General features: G+C 39.4%; 1 protein-coding gene and 1 pseudogene across 2 annotated transcripts in view; both read left to right on the forward strand.

Moving 5' to 3' along the window:
- Positions 1-8,255, forward strand: LOC129508275 (zinc finger protein 280A-like; annotated as a pseudogene).
- ZNF280B (zinc finger protein 280B) overlaps positions 7,735-21,264 on the forward strand; it is a 24,190-nt gene continuing 10,660 nt past the window's right edge. The window contains exons 1-2 of one of the 2 annotated variants that reach the window (XM_055322168.1): positions 7,735-7,843; positions 8,639-8,699. The gene's annotated coding sequence lies outside the window, so the exon portion shown is untranslated. The remainder of the gene's footprint in view (positions 7,844-8,638; positions 8,700-21,264) is intronic. The other variant, XM_055322169.1, reaches the window with a different exon arrangement.

Genomic DNA, 21,264 nt, shown 5'->3' on the forward strand with positions numbered 1-21,264 from the left:
ATGGTAGGTCTTTTCTTGTCATGTGAGGAAAAATAAGTGCCAGAACCACCAGAGAAGGACAGAGGAGAATCCAAACATGGGAATAAGGATAATGAAGATGCTGAGCTCATCTTAGTAAGAGTGAAACATGTAAATGAAGATGCAAAAATTCTCTTTATCGGAGTGATTTCAGATTCAAAACCAGTCATTTTGGACATTTTTAAGAGTGACCCTGGAATGATCTTCCAGGAGAAAGAAAGGCTACTTGAGTCAAGATGCCGCTTGTTCATTGCAGCGTGCAAACCATGTAATCCATGTGGCACTCACAGTCGCCACCTCAATCTGAATGGAGGGTAATAGTCCTATGATTTTTGAGCTTTTGTTTCATCCTGATTATAAAACGAGCTCACCACAAATCATGCCTCACAATCCCTCAGATTTGCTCTCTCCATATCTTTGTGTCTACTTGGAGCTCTACTTTTGTAGGAGGCAAGGGTGGAAGTCCTCACAATTCAAAGCAATTATACCGTTTCCAGTATAAACAGTGGAAATCCCAAAAGACCTAAATTCAGTGATGGAATCCCAGGAGGACATTCCTCACTATGGCCTTTTCAGATTTTTCTTCTACAGTGAGCATGAGCACAACCTCAAAAGGTGTCCCATTTTCATTAAACCATGTTCAGAATGGAGCATTATTTTCTTGGGCTTATGCAACTGACAGGACACATTTCAATCTTATGGATCTAGACACAAAATAGCTTGGAAAGCCTGGAAAAAACAGACTTTTCGAGTCTGGCAAGTCAAAACCAGGCTGGATCCCAAGAAAGAAAATCTGATCATGTTACTTCGTGACTTTTACTATGGGCAACAAGAAGGAGACAGTCAGCCAAAACAGAAGACTCACACAACCTTTAAATGCCTCAGCTGCTTGAAAGTTCTGAAGAATGTCAAGTTTCTGAGCCATGTGAGGAGCCATTTGGTACTTGAGAAGCAGAGGGGTGACAGCTGGGAAAACCACACCACCTGCCAGCACTGCCATCGACAGTTTCCCACTCCCTTCCAGCTTCAATGTCACATTGAAAGTGTACACACTACCCAGGAGCCCTCTGCTGTCTTTAAAATTTGTGACTTGTCATTCAAAACAGACCAGGTTCTCTTACAGCACATGAAGGACAATCATAAGCCTGGTGAAATGCCCTATGTGTGCCAGGTTTGCAATTACAGATCGTCAGCCTTTGCTGATGTGGAAATGCATTTCAGAACATGCCATGAAAACACTAAGAATTTGCTCTGTCCATCCTGTTTCAATATTTTCAGAGCTGTCATATTCTATGTGAATCATTGTTGGAGGCACTGGAACAAGAGTCTTTTAGGGTTCCAAATGCCAGCTACAGTTTTTGACTTCAAAGGAGAAAACAGAGCATCAAACTAAGAAGCATCAAACTTTTGGAAAAGCCAGAGCAATTGGAAGGGTTTCCTCCTGAAACAGAGGTTGTGATTCAAACTTCAGTTCAACCAGGATCAAGAAGTGCAGCATCCATTATTCTCAGCAACATCCACCTGTAGTTCTCACTAGTAATATCTAAAAAGAGGATTGCCATGAGCTCTAGTTATTCCAGATGTTACCACAGGTAGCATTATAGTGAAAGTTATGTTCTACTCACCTCCAGGAACTCTTTCAGATAGAATTGAGGCTAGGCCATCTATACATCATGGCTGTGGATAATAGTCACTGATAGGTTTTATGGTGACAATTCTTCAGGACCGTACTATCAAGAGGTAGCATAGAAGCCTTCTTTATGCTTCTTCCCAAACTCTCTCCCCAAAGTAACCACTATTCTGACCTCTACTATGAGAGATTCAGGTTTTTTTTTTTTTTTTTTCAGTTTTTAAGCTTTAAGTAACTGAGATCACACAATAGATTTTTGTCTTTGTTTTTCTTTAAAGAAGTGGGATGCAATGAGAAAGAATGTGGTTTTTTTTTTCATTGCTGAGTAGAATCCCACTGAATGAATATGGTAGAGTTTTATATGCCCATTTTACTCCCAATAGACCTTGAGGCTGATTCTTTTGCTATTTGGAATAAAGCTGACACAAGTCTGTGCATGTCTTTTGGTAAGACATATGTAGTCATTTCCCTAGAATATATGTGTACTTATGAGAAGTTCTGGAGCTACACTGATTTAACGTTTTATTTTTTTTTTAATTTTTTTTAATTTATTTATGGTAGCCACACACAGAGAGAGAGAGAGAGGCAGAGACATAGGCAGAGGGAGAAGCAGGCTCCATGCACCGGGAGCCCGACGTGGGATTCGATCCCAGGTCTCCAGGATCGTGCCCCGGGCCAAAGGCAGGCGCTAAACCGCTGCGCCACCCAGGGATCCCTGATTTAACGTTTTAGTGCAGATTCTCTTAAACACTTTATCACAGTGATTGAAATACTTTTCACTGGCACCAACAACACTGAGAATTCCAATGCTACAGATACAATGCTAGGTACTGTCAGTCCTTTCTATTAGTGCTGTTCTCCTGAAGTTAAGGTGGTACCACATTGTTTTCATCTTCATTTCCCTGATGATTAATGATCTGGATAATTTTTTAATATGGTTTTTGGTCACTTGAATACCATCTTCTTTTTTTTTTTATTTTACCATCTTGTTTTATTAAGTGCCTATTCAAGTCTTGCAGCCTATTATTTATTTATTTATCTATTATTTATTTATTTATTTATTTATTTATTATTTTAGAGAGAGGGAGAGAGAGCAGAAGAGAGAAGGAGAGAGAATCTCAAGCAGACAGCAATGAGCATGGAGCCTGACTCAGGGCTCAATCCCAGGACCCTGAGATCATGACCTGAACCAAAACCAAGAGTCAGATGCCCAACCAGCTGTGCCACCCCAGTGTCCCAAATATATATTTAAACTAGACTGCCAATTAGGAAGGTATGAGGGAACTTCCAGGGTTCTGGAAATATCCCATGGCTTTATCTGGATGGTGGTTTCCTAGGTGTATATATATGAATTAGGGTTGGTACTTCACAGTGCATCATATTTAGGAAATTATTATCTACCAAGGACATAAATATATTCCTCCTTTGTTTTCTTCTAGAAGCTTTATTGTTTAGTTTTTTTGCATTTAGGTCCAAGATCCATCTCAAATCTATTTATTTTTTGTTGTTTATTGTGTGACAAGTCCGAGTATCCAGGTTTGTTTTTTCATATGCATATTCAAATCAACCAGCACCATTTACTAAAAAGACCACTCTTTTCCCACTGTATTTCAGAGGAACCTTTGTGTACGTCTAGCAGGAGACTGTAATGTATTTCTGGACTCCATTCCGTTCCATTTTTTCAATTCTCTATCCTTACGGTAACACCACACTGTCTTAAACATTGTACTTCTGCCTAAGCTTATGTGATGATTAATTTTATGTGTCAACTTTACTGAGATAAGGGATGCCCAGGTAGCTAGTAAAACATTATTTCTGGGGGTGTCTGTGAGGGTGTTTTTGGAAGAGATTAGTATTTAAATCAACAGACTGAGTAAGCAAGATAAACCCTCAGCAACGTGGGTGAGCATTATCTAATTCAACCCATTAAGAGCCCTAAGAGAACAAAAGTGAAGGGAGAGAAATTTTCCCCTCTTTTGGGGAAAAAGGGGATATAAGACGTCCCATCTCTCCTGCCTTTGGACATCATAACTCCTGGTTCTAAGGCCTTCAGACTCAGATTGAATTATACCACTAGCATTCCTGATTCTCTCGCTTGCAGACAGCATAATGATCAGACTTCTGGGTCTCCATAATTGCATAAACCCCTTTTCTTTCTCTCTTTATCCTACTGCTTCTGTCTTTCTGGAGAATGATGACTAATACAGATATCTGGGAGTTTAAGTTCTCCAGTGTTGTTGTTCAAAGCTGTCTTGGCTGTTCAAGTGCTTTGTTGAATTGAAGTGGTTATAATGGACATCCTTGTCTTGTTCTCAGACTCATGCAATAGCTCATCATTAATTATGGTGTTAGCTCTAGGGTTTTTTGTAACTGCCCACTGACTTTGGGGGAATTGAGCTAGAAATCAAAACCAGAAAGATAATTGAGAAAAAAACCCCAAAGCTCAGAAATTAAGCAATATATTTAAACAGGGCTAGGACCAGAGCAGAGGAAGCCAGGAGCCTAAAGTACAAAGTGCCATTCCTGCACTTCTACAAACCTCTTGAATGTGTGCTCTATGCTCACCCTAGTTCTGGTTCTGCTTCTAAATAACTCAGAGTAAAAAAAAAATTAAAAAAAAATAAACAACTCAGAGTTCCTGTAAGAAGATGATGTGGAAAAGGAAAATAATTGCAACTGAATTATATTGAAACAACAAAATTTATAAGATGGAGGTAAAGCAGTTGTTAGAAGAAATTAATATTTAAACTGCATATATTTGAAAAGAAGAAGGGGTAGGGTGGGCAATGGGTGAAGGGGATCCAGAGGTTCAAACTTCTAGTTATAAAATAAGTCATAAGGAGGTAATGTACAGCGTGGTGACTATAGTTAATAATACCATATTGTTCGAAATGTTGCTCAGAGGGAGACAGAACATGAGAGACTCCGAACTCTGGGAAACGAACTGGGGGTGGTGGAAGGGGAGGTGGGTGGGGGGTGTGGGTGACTGGGTGATGGGCACTGAAGGGGGCACTTGATGGGATGAGCACTGGGTGTTATTCTATATGTTGGCAAATTGAACACCAATACAAAATAAATTTATTAGAAGAATGTTGCTCAGAGAGTAAATCTTAAAAGTTCTCATCACAAGAAAAGGAATTTGTATCTATGTTTGGTGATGGATGGATTTTCACTAGGCTTATTGTGATCATTTCACAATATAAACAAATATTGGATCACTATGTTGTACTCCTGAAACTAATATAATGTTGTATGTCAATTGTACCTCAACGAAGAAGAGGAGGGAAAAGAAGAAAGGTTGGAAAAATAATGTTCTAAATCAGTGCTGTTGATAGAAGTTTCTGCAGTGATTGAAATGTTCTATATCTGTTGTGTCCAATATGCTACATGTGACTACTGAGGCGTTGAAATGTAGCTAGTATGACTTAGGTGCTGAATTTTTAATTTTATTTAATTTTGATTAATTTAAAATTAAATTTAAAGGTAAGATAAACAAATCTTCCTTACAAATGAAGTCCAGATAATTTCAGTTCTCTCAATAATTTGTGTATTTCATAAGCATTCTCCTCTCAATGAGACTAGATGTGTTTTCCAGAGGGTAGGCTGGATTTAGTGACTTGCTTCCAAAGAGTAGACTGTGGAAAGGAGAGAAAAGTAACTTTACAGTGGAGAGGTTAGTGGTAAATCATAGTGATAACATGTATCCCCCCTGGAAGTGATGAGGACAAATCACCTCGTGGTATAATTTAAAACCCTACATCCCCAGTGTAACCATGAGGAAAACATCCAACCCATATTGAGAAATATTCTGCAAAATATCTGACCCTTAAGGACTCCTTAAAATTGTCAAGGTCATGATGAGTAGACTAAGGAGACACTATGACTAAGGTCCATGCAGTATCCTGCATGGGAATCTGGAATAGAAAAAGGACATTAGTAGAAAAACTAGTGAAATTTGAATAAAGTTTGGAGCATAGTTAATAGTAACTTAATGAAGGATGATGGAGTAATTTTGAGGCCAACTACACATTTTAGACATTGAAAATACTTTCTCTGTATCAACATCCTCTTAATTTTGACTATGGTATACTTGACTGAACAGAAATCCTCAAATGCAAAGGATCAATACTATTTAGACTGTGTGATCTGACCATAAGGCAACAAGACAAGAAATTCATAAAGGAACAGCTTTTTAAGATCCTATAGATTTGGAAATAAATACCATATAACTCTTGTATTAAAAAGAGAATCACTAGGGAATTTAAGACATCCTTGGAGGGGCATCTCGGTGGCTCAGTTAGGCGTCTGCCTTCTGCTCAGGTTGTGATCTCAGGGTCCTGGAATCAATCCCTGCATCAGGCACCCTGCAGCAGGGAGTCCTCAAAGGGAGACAGTCCCCCTCTCCCTCTGACCCTCCCCAACTCATCCATTCTCTCTCTCTCTCTCAAATAAACAAATAAAAACATTTTTTAAAAGGATAAAAAAAGACATACTTGGAATTAAATGACAATGAACATATTAATGAAGCAAAAATTGTAGGATATAGTTAAACTGGTACTTAAGTAAATGAAGGTAACTTTATAGCATTACATACAAATGAAATAACAGAGCTTACAAACAAAATACCTAGGCATTTGTCTCAAAAAATTGTAAAGAGGATATCTTTGTATGGTGACAGATGGTAAGTAGACTTATGGTGATAGCTATGTATAGAATGTCATATTGCTACAATGTACAACTGAACTAATATAACCTTGTATCCCAACTACATTACAATTTAAAAAGACTTAAAAATATTGTAAAGAGGAACAATAGAACCTACAGAGATAACAAGAAAGTAGATCTAGTGACAAAAATAGTGATATATTAAAAAACCCAAAATCTTTTTTTTTTAATTTAATTTATTTTTTCATGAGAGGCACAGAGAGTGAGGCAGAGACACAGGCAGAGGGAGAAGCAGGCTCCATGCAGGGAGCCCGATGTGGGACTTGATCCCGGGTCTCCAGGATCATGCTCTGGGCCAAAGCCAGGCGCTTAACTGCTAAGCATCCTAGGGATCCCAAGCCTTTTTTTTTTTTTTTTTTAATTTCAACACATTACTAAACTAGACAGACTTCTAGCAGAAATGGCAATTTATAAAAAAATCTGTAAAAGGCCAGATAGTAAATATTTTAGGCTTTTGAATATGATTTCTGACAACGAATCAACTGCTGTTTTAACAGGAAAGCAACCATAGGTAAATATCTAAAGGAATGGGTATATCTGTGTTCCAATAAAACTTTACGGACACTGGGATCCCTGAGTGGCGCAGCGGTTTGGCGCCTGCCTTTGGCCCGGGGCGCGATCCTGGAGACCCGGGATCGAATCCCATATCGGGCTCCTGGTGCGTGGAGCCTGCTTCTCCCTCTGCCTGTGTCTCTGCCTCTCTCTCTCTCTCTCTGTGACTATCATAAATAAATAAATTGAAAAAAAAATTAAAAAAAAAAACAAAACTTTACGGACACTGAAATTTGAATTTTATCTATTTTTCAGGTGTTGCAAAATCATATTCCCCTTATGTTTTGTTTTTCCAGACAGGAACAGATATAAAGTTCCTTCTTAGGTCGCTGCAAGCCATACAAAAATAGGTGCCAGGCTATTTTGGTATAGCTTGACCAGATGCAAGGTCAAGAGCATGGGCGTCAAGACCCAGTTGCATGGTCAAGTTACCCCAAACACGAGGAGCGCTTTTATGACAAACGGATGACACCTGAGGATTATGAGAGCTAAACGCTAGGTGGGCAGAAGTACCCCAGGACGGATGGATTGGGGGCCCTCCCTTGTCCTTGGAGCCCGGTCAGCTCTGCGACCTTGACTTCCTAAGACTCTTCTTCCCCGGACTTGGTGCTGCCCCTGCCCTCACGCCCTCAGCCTGACCCCGCCCCCAGCGATCGCCACCAGGGGCGCCAGAGCGCGCGCAGGCGCCGCCCGGCCTCTCCACCAATCAGATCGCGGCGCCCTGAGCCACGCCGGCCTCGGCCCCCACCTGGCAGCCAATCACAGGTCGCAGCGGGCGCGCGTGCGGAGGCGGCGGCGTCAGCGGTGCCTGGGGCCTGAGGAGGCGTCGTCCCCTCAGGCTTCGCCTGGGGAGCGCGTCGGGGCGGTGCGCCGCCGGCAGCTCCGGGACCGCTTCGGGGACGCGGCGGAGCCGGGCTGGTAAGGGGGGGGCGTGGCGCGGCCCCGGGGATCCCGGCGGGGAGGGGGAGGAGGGGGGGGAGGGCGGCCGCAGCCCAGCCGGCCGCCGCGCTCCGGGTCTGGCCGCGCGGGAGCGGCCTGTGCCTGTTGCCGCGGCCTCCGAAGGGCCCCTCCACGCTCACCCCTGCGTCCGCCTCGGCGGGGGCCTTTCGGGCAGCCTCCCCTCCCCCACCGGCGGCGGGCCGCCCCCTCCCCCAGGCCCGGGCCCAGCCTGCGCCTCCCGGAGGAGAGGCCTGCCCGGGCCCCTCCCGCTCTGCCCGCCCCTGGCCTGCGGGGTCCCCGGTGGGATCCTCGTCGTTTCATCCTGGCCGTTCTGGACGCGCTCCGGACGCCGGCGGGCCCAGACCCTTTAAGGACGTTCAAGTATCTGTAAATTCGTTATTGCTCCCTCTCCTGCCTCCCGAAGCGCCCCGCACCTCTTCCTTGTTCGCTGTATTTCTGCCGGGACACTGTTTGAGACCCTCCCGCCCTAAGGAGGTCCCCCGCACCCCCCCCCCCCCGACGGCCAGGACACCAGGGTGGTTTCCAAGGCTTTGGATTGGGGGCCGTTGGCAGGCGTAGTGTTTTCTTTACTAAGATGTGGGGGAGGGGAGTGGGGGAGGAACAGGTGCCTGGGAGGGGATCCGGTTCTCTTCCCTGGTTCCTCGCGCCATGTGCTTGATCAACATCCAGAAGGCGATCTCAGGTGGGCAGTAGAATAGAAAACATGCCTGCAACGTGCAAGTGACCCACATCCTCCTCTCTGCTTGCCTCAAGGATGTGACCTTCTCCTGCCTGGAGTAGCTCAAACTCTTAGAAGTTTCAGTGCACACCTGAGGTAAGATGAGAGATCTTTATTTATTTATCTTTTTTTTTTTTTTGAAGATTTTATTTATTCATGAGAGACACAGAGAGCCTGCGAGAGAGGCAGAAGCAGGCTCCATGCAGGGAGCCTGACGTGGGACTGGATCCCGGGTCTCCAGGATCTCCACCTGAGCTGAAGGCAGACACTCAACCACTGGGCCACCCAGGTGCCCCAGAGAGATCTTTATAAGGACCAAGATTGTATCTTTTTTTCCTTCAGTTTTCTCTTATTTTCTCCTGTGTTAAAAGACTACTGGGCAGCCTGGGTGGCTCAGCAGTTTAGCACCTGCCTTTGGCCCAGGGCGTGATCCTGGAGTCTTGGGATCGAGTCCCACATCGAGCTTCCTGCGTGGAGCCTGCTTCTCCCTCTGCCTGTGTCTCTGCCTCTCTCGCTCTCTGTGTGTCTCTCATGAATAAATAAAATCTTAAAAAAAAAAAGACTACTGTTTAGACAATGTTTCCTGAGTGTGTCTGACCTGAGTATGTCTGGTAAATGCAAGCCAATTCTGGAGCTCTGTTTATTGCTCCCTTAAAAACAAGGAGGGCAGCATTCTTTCACCTGTTCTCTCGAAAGGAAAAAGAAAGTAAGAGGGTCATACGTTTTAAGCTGCATGAAACTGACTTCTTGTACAATGGTGTGAGGCCAAGATGGGCTGATACACATACCAGAGGTTTCAGCTCATGTGTTAAAGTGGTTAACTCAGGGTAAATGTGTGTTGATTAAGAGTGATTACACGAGGTTAGTTTGCACATTTGTATAGCCCTTTCCTTAAGGGCTTTACTTGGTGAAGTGATTGAATATGGGTGGGCGAGGCCACATGAAATCGTTTCATGCCAGTTGGCAAACAATAAGTAAGTTGTATGCCCAGTAACTTGTGTATATAGCTCAGTGAGACCCATTATATAGTTATCTATTGCTGTGGGACACGTTGTCTCAAACTTAATGACCTAAGGAATGTTCGTCTCAACATTTGTCATGCTCTAGGATCTAGGACTGGCTTAGCCGAGTGATTCTGGCTCAGGGTGTCTTAGGAGGTCATACTGAAGCTCTTGACTGGGTTGGCAGTCTCTGAGGACTTTTTTGTTGGATGACCAGTGTCCAAGCTTGCTCACTTGACTGTCAGTTCTTCACTCTGTGGGCCTCTCCATGGGGCTGTGCCTGTCATGGCAACTGGCTTCCCTTAGAGTGATTCAGGAGATTCAAGAGCGAGTTTGCCCCCAAGATGAAGTGCAGTCTTTTTCAGAAGTTTGATACCATCCCATCTGTATTTGCTTAGTCACATAGGCTAACCCTGTGATAGTGTGGGAGAGGACTACACAAGAGTGTGAATACCAGGAGGTAAGATTTATTTGGGGCCATCTTGGAGGCTGGCTACCACACCCGTTACCCACCATTCCAACTCTTCTCCAGATTGTTCTGTTATTATGAGTGGATTATTTGGCTCCAGGCTAAGGGCAAAACCTTCCCTTATGTACTAAATCCAAGCAGTTTTTGTTTATTTAGGAATACTCTTCCAAAGTCTCTTCTTTGTCCTGGATTAAGTTTTTGGTTTCTCTGGATGATTATCATCAGCAAACAGACTGTAATGTCACCTCTCATTAAAAAAATCCATCTTTTAATTGCATATCCCCCTTCTGCTTGTTTTATTTCATATTTGCTTTTCATTATAGGAAAACTCCAGAGTTGTGCTTATTTGCTTCCTCCAATTCTCCCATGCTCCTTTAAATCCACTCTTGTCAAGATCATCAATGAATTCTACAGTGCTTAATTGAGTAATCAATTGTTAGTTATTAATTATGTGATCTATTGGCAGCAATTATCAGAGTCATTCATTTCGTCTTCCCTGAAAATAATTTTTCATTTGGATTACAACATGTTTCTTTTTCTCAATTTCCTTTTACTGCCCCCACCCCCACCCCCCACCCCTACCTCCACCCCAGTTGGCTCTAAGTAAGTGTTCCCTTTTCATATCCTTTCCTGGTTTCTTCTTATGTCCCTGACCTCTAACTGATGGAATGCCCCAGGGCTTGGATATCAGCCCTCTTTCCCTAGATGACCTCATCTAGTCTTGTGTTTTATGTAACATTCCATGCCAAAGACTCCAAAATTTGTGTACTTAGCCCAGGTCTTTCCCTGAGCTCTGGTCTCATATTTACCTGCTCAGCATTACCTCTTGTAGGTGTCATCCTCTTCACATCCCAGATCCAATCTATCAACAAATCTTGTGAACATTTAACCTTAAAGGTTTGATCAGGAATTTGACCCCTTCTCAGTATCCCTGTCTTGTACTACTATCATCTCCTGTCTGTATTATTTCAGTGCTCTCTTAACTTGCCTTCCTGCTCCCAGGTATTACCCTCTAAAGTCTAATTTCTTCATGTACCAAGCCAGAGTGATCCTTCTGAAATGAAAGATTGAATCACTCCTCGCTCATAACTTCCCAGTGACCCATTACACTCAGAGTAAAAACCAAAGAACTTAGAATGGCCTACATTAACATACTACAATGAACTCATTCTTTGATCTCATCTCCAGTTTCTCTCCCTTTCCATTGGCTTGCCTATGTTAGCCTCTTGAGCAGTCCTTAAATTTGGCTCCTCTCAGAGCCTTTGTGTTTACCCTTCCTTCTGCTGGCAAATTCTTCCCTAGATCCCCATAACCATGCCATACAAATATCAACCTGCCTCCATGCTACCTGGCTCATTTCCTCCTTTATTTTCTCTGTAGCATTTATAACCATTTGAAATTTTATGTATATGTATACACATATATAATAATATATTTTTTATGTTTTACATTACATTAGGAATTGAAATATGTAACGTGCTATTATAACATTGCATACAGCAACTTCATATGTGTCTATTTTTTAAAATGTATTTTCTAGTTATCTCTATTGCAGTGTCAAGTCCCTGAAGAAAGAGTCTTTATTTCAATCACTACTATATCACCAGTACGTAGACAAGTACCTGGCACTTGGTAGGCTCACTAGATACTTCCTGATACTCAGATTCCTCACAAACACCATCTTGATGCTCTTCCCTCCTCTTTTCTCTGTTAGGGGTTAGGATTAGGAGACTGTCAGAACTATGCAGTTCTTTATCATTCTGCTCCTGTGTCATTTCTTTGTTTCTCAGCCTTTGGTGGATAGGGATATGTTCTAATTCTACTGATTTAATTTGTTTTATAGTTGTACTTCATCCAAAATAGTGAACATCAGAACATTGCCAACCTTATATGTATGACCACCCATAGAATTTATGATCTTTCAATGGAGTAATAATTTCTTTTAAAAAATGAGAAAGAAAGAAAGAAAAAAATTCCCCCCTCCTCCTTTTTTGCACCCAGGAATTCTAACATAGCATTATTATGTTAGGGTCAATTTGATATGAAAAAAATAATAGTGACTTTCATCTTTTGGTTTCATAACAGTTAAAAAAAACTTGGATACAAGTTATTTTAAGCCATCCTTTATAAGTTTCTTATACTTGTCAACTACAAGTATTACTTATACTTTCCTTTAAATGTATCAAGTATTACTTATACGTTCCTTTAAATGTATAAATTAGTCATTTGAGTAACACCAAATAATAGAGTTCCGAGAGTTCTGCTTAATCATTAGTATTGTATACATTTTAAAACAAAATATGGATGTTCTGTGGGAGTCCTATCAGGAATTTTTTCCTTGGGAGCTTTCCAATAGCAAGGAGATATATATTATATAGAGATGCATGACAGGGCCCATCTGGCCTGTATAGAATATGCTCTCACCACTTTCCTAACTTCCAGTTTCCTTATAATTAGGTAGACTAATTTATCACCGAAATCAGTTTTTTGTTTGTTTGTTTTTTGTTTTGTTTTGTTTTTTGGAGGGAGGTGAAGGAGAGAGAGAAAATAAGCAGACTCCCCACCAAGCACAGAGCCCAACACAGGTCTTGATCTCATGACCCTGAGATTATGACCTAAGCTGAAATCCACAGTCAGATACTTAAATGATTGAGCCACTCAGGCAGCCTGAAATCAAGATATTTTTAAGACTGAAAAATGGCACTATTAAAAAATATATTAGGGACAGCAGGTCAAACTGGATTGTCCTGGTCAAATCAAGATATTTAGCAATCCTAATGTTAATGAAGTTGGTGTTTCAAGTCCTTGGTATCAGAGTAGTGTCCACTCTACCAGATGATATCTATCTATCCCTGGGGATGTATGCCTCCCACTACGAATTTGTAGATTGACCATATGATATAAGTTTAACTCTGTTGGCTAGATTAGTTTGCATTGTTACCATAATCCTAATTAATTTTTGTTACATGAATGGAGTCTGTTTAGGGACTTTGAAAATTTAGTATCAGTTGTTGGGATGTGGGGGTTACACCAGCCTATTGCTAGGCATTGTTTTCTTTAATTGAGATATAATTCACATATTATACATTCACTCTGTAGAATGCAAAATTGAACGATTTTTAGTATATTCACAAATTGTGCAGTCTTTACTACTATCTTAATTCCCAAACATTTCATCAATCCTAAAACCCTGTATTAGTTTCCTGTGGCTACTATAACAAATTACCACACTCTTGGTGGATTAAAACAACAAAAGTTTATTCTCTCTCTGTTCTTGAGGTAAATTAGAAATCACTATCCCTGGACCTAAGTCAGGGATGCTGACCATGCTACCCTGGATACTCTATCCAGGGGTATCACTATCCCTGGACCTAAGTCAGGGAAGCAGGGCCATGCTACCCTGGATACTCTAGGGGAGAATCCATTCCTTGCCTCTTCCAGCTGGCATTCTTTGGCTGTGTCCGTATTACTCCAATATTGTTACAATGCTTTCTCCTATTGTATGTGTGAAATCTTCTGTCTCTCTTACGGAGGATACTTGTGGTGATATTTTGGGTCCATTTGTATGTATAATTCAGCATAATTTTCCCATCTCAAGATTCTTAATTACATCTGCAAAGACCCTTTTCTCAAATCAAATAACACTTTTCAGGGATTAGGATCTAGTATTTTTCAACCATTATTAAAACTACTATATTCCTTATTCTTCCCCCTACCCCAGCCCATGGCAACCACTAGTCTATTTCTGTGTCATGGATTTGCCTAATATAGGCATTTTATATTAGAGGAATCATACAATATTTGGCCTTTTTGTGTCTGGCTTTATTTACTTAGCATGTTTCCAAGGTTCATCCATGTTATACATGTATAGTAAATTATAAATACATGTATAGTAGTACTTTGTTTTCCTGGCTGAATAACATTCCATTGTATAGCTATGCCACAATGTATCCATTCATCAGTTAATGGACATTTGGGTTGTTTGCACTTTGCAGCTATTGTGAATAAAGCTGCTCTGAACATTGTTGAGCAAATTTTTGTGTGGACTTATATTTTCAACTCTTTGGGATATATACCTGGGAGGGAAATTGCTGGATCATATACCTCTATATTTAATTTTTGAGATGCTACCAAATTGCTTTCTGAAGTGGCAATTGTGCCAGCAATATGAGGATTCTGATTTTTCCACATTCTTTGTAACATTTTTACTGTTCCTATTTTTTGATTATAGTCAACCCAGTGGATATAAAGTGGTATCTAATTGTGATTTTGATTCACATTTCCCCTAATAACTAATTGTATTGAGGAGCATTTCTTGTGCTTATTGTATTGTATTATTTGTGTATTTCCTTGGGAAAATGTTTATTCAAATTTTTTGCTCATTTTTTATTCTGGTAAAAACATAACATAAATTTTACCATCTTAACCATTTAATTGTTAAATATATTCACATTGGTTTTTTTTTTTTTTTTTTTTAAGATTTTATTTATTTGTGAGCGACACAGAGAGGCAGAGACATAGGAGAGGGAGAAGCAGGCTGCCTGCAGGGAGCCTGATGTGGGACTGAATCCCAGGACCCCGGGATCACAACTGAGCCAATGGCAGATGCTCAACCACTGAGCCACCCAGGTGCCCCTATTCAAGTTGTTTTAAAACAGATCTCTAGAACTTTTCATCTTGCAAAATTGAAACTTTGTATCCATCCCATTAAACAACAGACTCCCTTTTTCCCTCTCTCCCTAGAGTGAGGTATCCACCTTTCTACTTTTTGTTTCTTTTCTGTTGCTTTGACTACTTTAGATACTTCATATAAGTGGAATTAACATAGTATTTGTTTCTTTGTGATTGGCTTTTTAAATTTGGCATAAGTGTCCTCAAGGTTCAGAGGTGTTGCTGTATGTGGCGGGACTTCCTTCTTATGGCTGGATAATATCTGATTGTATGTATATACCACATTTTAAGAATTCATTCATCAGTTAATGAACATTTGGGCTGCTTCCACCTCTTAATTATCATGAACAGTGCTGCTGTTATCATGAATATAAGTGTGCAAATATCTCTTTGAAATCCTGCTTTCATTTCTTTTGGATGTATATCCGGAAGTGGGATTGCTGGATCATATGGTAGTTCAATTTTTAATGTTTTGAGGAACCTCTTTTGCTTTCCATAGCAATTGCACCATTTTACATTCCAACCACAGCACATGAGGATTCTAATTTCTTCACATCCCTTGCAACAGTTGTTATTTTCTAGTGTGTTTATTTTTAATAATAAAAAGTAGCTATCCTAAGGGGTATAAGGTGATATATCATTGTGGTTTTGATTCACATTCCTCTGATTAGCACGTTGAACATCTTTATACTTGGCCATTTGTATATCATTTTTGGAGAAATTTCTATTTCATTGCCTCCTTTTTTAAAAGTTTTTATTTAAGTAATCTCTCCAGCCAACATATTGCTCTAACTCATGACCCTTAGATCAAAAGTCATTTTCTTCAGACTGAGCCAGTCAGGCACCACCCTTGCCCATTTCTAAATTGAGTTGTCTTCTGATATAAGAGGACTTTATATAATGTGGATATAAATCCCTTATCACATATATGATTTATAGATATTTTCTCCCATTCTTTGGGTTGTCTTTTTTACTTTCATGATGGTATCCTTTAAAGGACAAAAGTTTTTAATTTGATGAAATCCAGAGCACCCGGATGCCTCAGCGTTTGAGCATCTGCCTTTGGCTCATCCTTGGGTCCTGGAATTGAGTTCACATCAGTCTCCCCTCAGGGAGGCTGCTTCTCCCTCTGCCTATGTCTCTGCCTCTCTCTCGGTGTTTCCCATGAATAAGTACATAAAAATAATAAAAAATAATAATTTGATGAAATCCTGTTTTTTAAAATTTATTTAAATTAAATTAGTTAGCAAATAGTGTACTATTAGTTTCAGATGTAGAGTTCAGTGATTCATCAGTCTTATATAACACCCAGTGCTCATTACATCTCTCATTATAGCCCTCCTTAATGAACTAACCAGCTACTCCATCCCCCCCACTTCCTCCCCTCCAGTAACCCTCAGTTTGTTTTCAGTGGTTAGGAGTCTTGTATGTTTTTTCTCCCTCTGATTTTGTATTATTTTATTTTTTTCTCTCTTTGCCTATGATCCTGTTTTTTTTTTTTAATTTTTATTTATTTATGATAGTCACAGAGAGAGAGAGAGAGAGAGGCAGAGACACAGGCAGAGGGAAAAGCAGGCTCCATGCACCGGGAGCCCCACGTGGGATTCGATCCCGGGTCTCCAGGATCGCGCCCTGGGCCAAAGGCAGGCGCTAAACCGCTGCGCCACCCAGGGATCCCTGATCCTCTGTTTTGTTATTTAAATTCCACATATGAGTGAAATCACAGTAATTTTCTTTATCTGATTGACTTATTTCACTTAGCATAATATCCTCCAATTCCATCCATGTAATTGCAAATGGCAAGATTTCATTTTTTTGATGGCTGATTAATATTCCATTGTGTACATATATTACTGCATCTTTTTATCCATTCATCTGTGGATGGACATCTGGGTTCTTTTTATAGTTTGTGGTGGACATTGCTGCTATAAACATTGTGGTACAGGTGCCCCTTCAGATCATTACTACTTTTGTATCTTTGGGGTAAATACTTAGTAGTGCAATTGCTGAGTTGTAGGGTAGCTCTATTTTTAGCTTCTTGAGGACTCTGTTTTCCAGAATGACTGTACCAGCTTGCATTCCCACAACAGTATGAGAAGGTTCCCCTTGATGAAATCCTGTTTATTTTTCTTTTGTTATTATTCTTTTGTTATCTTGTTGAAAAAAAAAAAACATTTACCTCTATTTTTTAAAAAAACTTACAGTTAGCTCTCATATTTAGTTCTACAGTCTATTTTGAGGGGTTTTGTTTTGTTGTTTTAGTATATGGTGTTAGCAGGGGTCCAACCTCCTTCTTTTGATGTGGATGGAGGTTCAGTTGTTCAAACATTTGTTGAAAAATCTTAAACTGTTCCCCACTTAATTATTTTGGTATTCTTGCTGAAAATCAATTGGCCATTAGTGTATGGGTTTATTTCTGGACTCTGAATTGTATCCTATTGATCTGTTTCTATCTTTATGCTAGTACCACACTTTTCATTACTGTAACTTTGTCATAAGTTTTGAAATCAATGTGAAATTTCATTTCTTTTTTAAGATTATTTTGGCTGTTCTAAGTCTTTTGCATTTCCACATGAATTTTAATTTCTGTGAAAAAGCAAGCTGGGATTTTGATAAATCAGTATCTGGAGTCTTGTTGTCTGAACAATATTAGATCTTATCCATTAATATGAGATGTATGCATTTACTTCGTTCTTTTTAATTGCCTCAGCAGTGTATTCAGTATAATTGAGTGTTTTCAGTATGAATTTCTTACATTTTTTGGGGGGTAAATTTGTTCTTAAGTGTTTTATTTTTTGTAATGCTTGTGTACACAGAACTGCTTACTTCATTTTCAGTGTTTATTGCTAATGTATAGAAATATAATTGATGTTTTATATTGATCTTAACATTGTTTACTAGGTCTAATACTAAGTTCTCAAAATCTTCTATGTACAGAAATCATGTCTTCTGCATGTAGTTTTACTTCTTTTTTTCCAGTCTGAATACTTTTTTACTTTTTTTTCCTTGCCTGATTGTCCTGGTTAAACAACCTCCAGTATAATGTTGAATCAGAATGTCAGAAGTGGACATCTTTGTCTTGTTCCTGATCTTAGAAGCTTTCAGTCTTTTTACCATGAAGTATAATGCTAGTTGTGGGTCTTTTACAAATGCCCTTTGTCTGATTGAAAAAGTTCCCTTCTCCCAATTGTTGAGTGGGGTTTTTTTTTTCACCTCACAAAAGGGTGCTAAATTTTGTTTAATGCTTTTATTTGCTGGCAGATGTGGGTTTTTGGTCTTTTATTCTATTGAAATTGTATAATATTGATTGATTTTTATATAATGAACCAACTTTGCATTTCTTACGTAAATCTCACTTGGTCATGGTGTATAGTCCTTTTATATGTTATTAAATTTGTTAGTATTTTGTAAGGATTTTTTACCTCTATTCATAAGAGATATTAGTATATAGGAGGCTTTTTTGTTTTTGTTTTTGATGTGTGAGGTCTTTAATTTTGGTATAAATAGTACTGGCCTCAGAATGAGCTGGAAAGTTTTCTCTCCTAATTTTTGGACGAGTTGATGGAGGATGAGTGCTAATTCTTCTTGAATTGTTTTAGTAGAATTTACAAGGATAGTCATTTGATCTTTGATTTTTCTTTGGGTAATTTTTTTTTTATTACTAACTTACTCTCTTATTTTGGATATATTTTTATTTTCTAGGTTTGTTTTTGGAGTCAATTTGGTAGTTTGTGTCTTTCTAGAATTTATCCATTTCATCAAGGTTATCTTATTCCTCGGAGTAAAATTGTTTATAGTGTCCCCTTAATATATTTTTTAAATTTCAGGGGAGCCTAGTTGGCTCAATTGGCTCAGGTCATGACCTCAGTTGGCTCAGGTCATGATCTTGGGGTCCTGGGATCAAGCCCCATTGGGCTTCCTGCTCAGCTGGGAGCTGGCTTCTCCTTCTTCTGCCCCTCCCCCGTCTCTCCCTTACACCTCCTGTTCCCCCGTTTGTGCTTACTCTCTCTTTCTCTCTCAGATAAAGAAGTAAAATCTTGAAAAATTTTTTTTTAAATTTCCGTATGGTTGGTAGTAATATCCCCTCTTTATTTAAAAAAATAATATATTGAGGGTGAAATTCACATAACATAAAATCAGTCATTTTAAAGTGAAAGATTCAGTGGTATTTAGAGCACTCACAATGTTGTACATCTACTGCCCTTATCTAGTTCCATAACATCTCAAACATTCCAAAGTAAAACTCTTTACCATTAAGCAGTTTCTCTCCATTTCTCCTCTCCCATCCCCTGGCAACTACCATTGTTTAGATTCTATGGCTTTATCTATTCTGGATATTTCCTATAGATAAAATCATATAATATATGAACTTTTCTGTCTGACTTCTTTCACTTTGCATGTTTTTAGGTTTTATTCAGGTTGTAGTATCAATACTTCATTCCATTTTTTAAAAATTAATTATTTTTATTGGTATAATTGACATATAACATTATATTAATTTCAGGTGTACAGCATGATTTGGTATTTGTATAAATTGTGATATGATGCCCACAATAAGTATAGTTAACATTTGTCACCATATGTTTTTTTTCTTTTTTTTTCATTTGTCACCATATGTAATTTTTTTTTATCTTGTGATGAGAACTTTTAAGATCTACTCTCCTAGCAGCTTTCAAATATGCAATACAATATTATTAAGTATAGGAATTATGTTGTACATTAATTACATCTCCATGACTTACTTATAATTGGAAGTTTGTACCTTTTGATCCCCTTTATCCCCCTCCCTTGCCTCTGGCAGTCACCAGTCTATTCTCTGTTTCTATGAGTTTATTATTGTTCTTAAAAATTCCACATATTGGGATGCCTGAGTGGGTCAGTGGTTGAGCTCTGCCTTCAGCTCAGGTCGTGATCCTGGGGTCCTGGGATCAAGTCCCACATCGGGCTCCCTGCAGGGAGCCTGCTTCTCCCTCTGCCTATGTCTCTGCCTCTCTCTCTGTGTCTCTCACAAATGGATAGATAAAATCTTTTAAAAAAAAAAAGATTCTACATATTAGTGAGATCCTACAGTAATCGTCTTTATTTGCCTTATTTCACTTAGCATAATGCCTTCAGGTCCATTGTATCACAAATGGCAATATTTCATTTTTTTATGGCTGAATATTATTTCATTATTTGTATATACCACATTTTCTTCATCTATCAGTTGATACTTCAGTTATTTTCATATCTTGGCTGTTGTAAATTATGCAGCAATGAACATGGAGGTGCCTTTATTCTCTTTATGGTTGAATAATATTTCAGTGTTTTATATACCACAATTTGTCCATTCATCCATTGATGGATATTTGTATTATTTTCACCATTAAGTTCTTGTGAATTAGGCTACTATAATCATGATGTACTTTACATGTAATTTGAGTACTGGTTTTCAATTCTTGGGCATATACCTAGAAGTGAACTTGTGGGGTCATATGATAACTCAGTGTTTAACTTTTTGAGGAACTGCCAAACTGTTTTCCACAGAAATCCTGTTTTTTTGCAAACCTTTGGTTAATTTCCAGGATCAAAAATCTTGATTTTTTTTATAAATTTATTTTTTATTGGTGTTCAATTTACCAACATATAGAATAACACCCAGTGTTCATCCCATCAAATGCCCTCCTCAGTGCCCGTCACCCAGTCACACCCACCCCTGCCCACCTCCCTTTCTACCACCCCTTGTTCGTTTCCCAGAGTTAGGAGTCTCTCATGTTCTGTCTCCCTTTCTGATATTTCCCACTCATTTTTTCTCCTTTCCCCTTTATTCCCTTTCACTATTTTTTATATTCCCCAAACGAATGAGACCATATAATGTTTGTCTTTTTCCGATTGACTTATTTCACTCAGCATAATACCCCCCAGTTCCATCCATTTTGAAGCAAATGGTAGGTATTTGTCGTTTCTAATGGCTGAGTAATATTCCATTGTATACATAGACCACATCTTCTTTATCCATTCATCTTTCGATGGACACCGAGGCTCCTTCCACAGTTTGGCTATTGTGGACATTGCTGCTATAAACATCGGGGTGCAAGTGTCTGGCAAAAAACTTGATTTTGACCATTTTGACTGTTCTCTTTGCTTTTATTAAGGAGGGAATATTTGTTTTTTTCTTATTTCACCATTCCTTATGACCTTACCTTGTTGCTCGCATTTAACAAATTAACATGGTCATTTTTTTTTTTTTAGTCATCTTTTTTTGTGGTTCTTTTCAACCTCTCTTTTAAATCATTTACCATTCATCTGATACTTCCAAACCTTTCTAAACATGCAATCTTAGAAAAAGAACTTGCTTCTGAACTAATAGGCCACTTTTAGGTTGAACTGCTCATTTTTACTTTGTAGATTCTTCTAAGATGCTGCTCTTGGGAGGAAAGGAAAGAAAAGGGGAAAAATGGCTAAAAGTGGCTGACCATAGTAATCCTTCTGAGTCTGAGGATTGCAGGTTCTCACATTTGCTGTAACAGTACACTTCAGT

This window comes from Nyctereutes procyonoides, unplaced genomic scaffold, assembly GCF_905146905.1.
Source record: "Nyctereutes procyonoides isolate TBG_1078 unplaced genomic scaffold, NYPRO_anot_genome, whole genome shotgun sequence".
Lineage (NCBI taxonomy): Eukaryota > Metazoa > Chordata > Mammalia > Carnivora > Canidae > Nyctereutes > Nyctereutes procyonoides.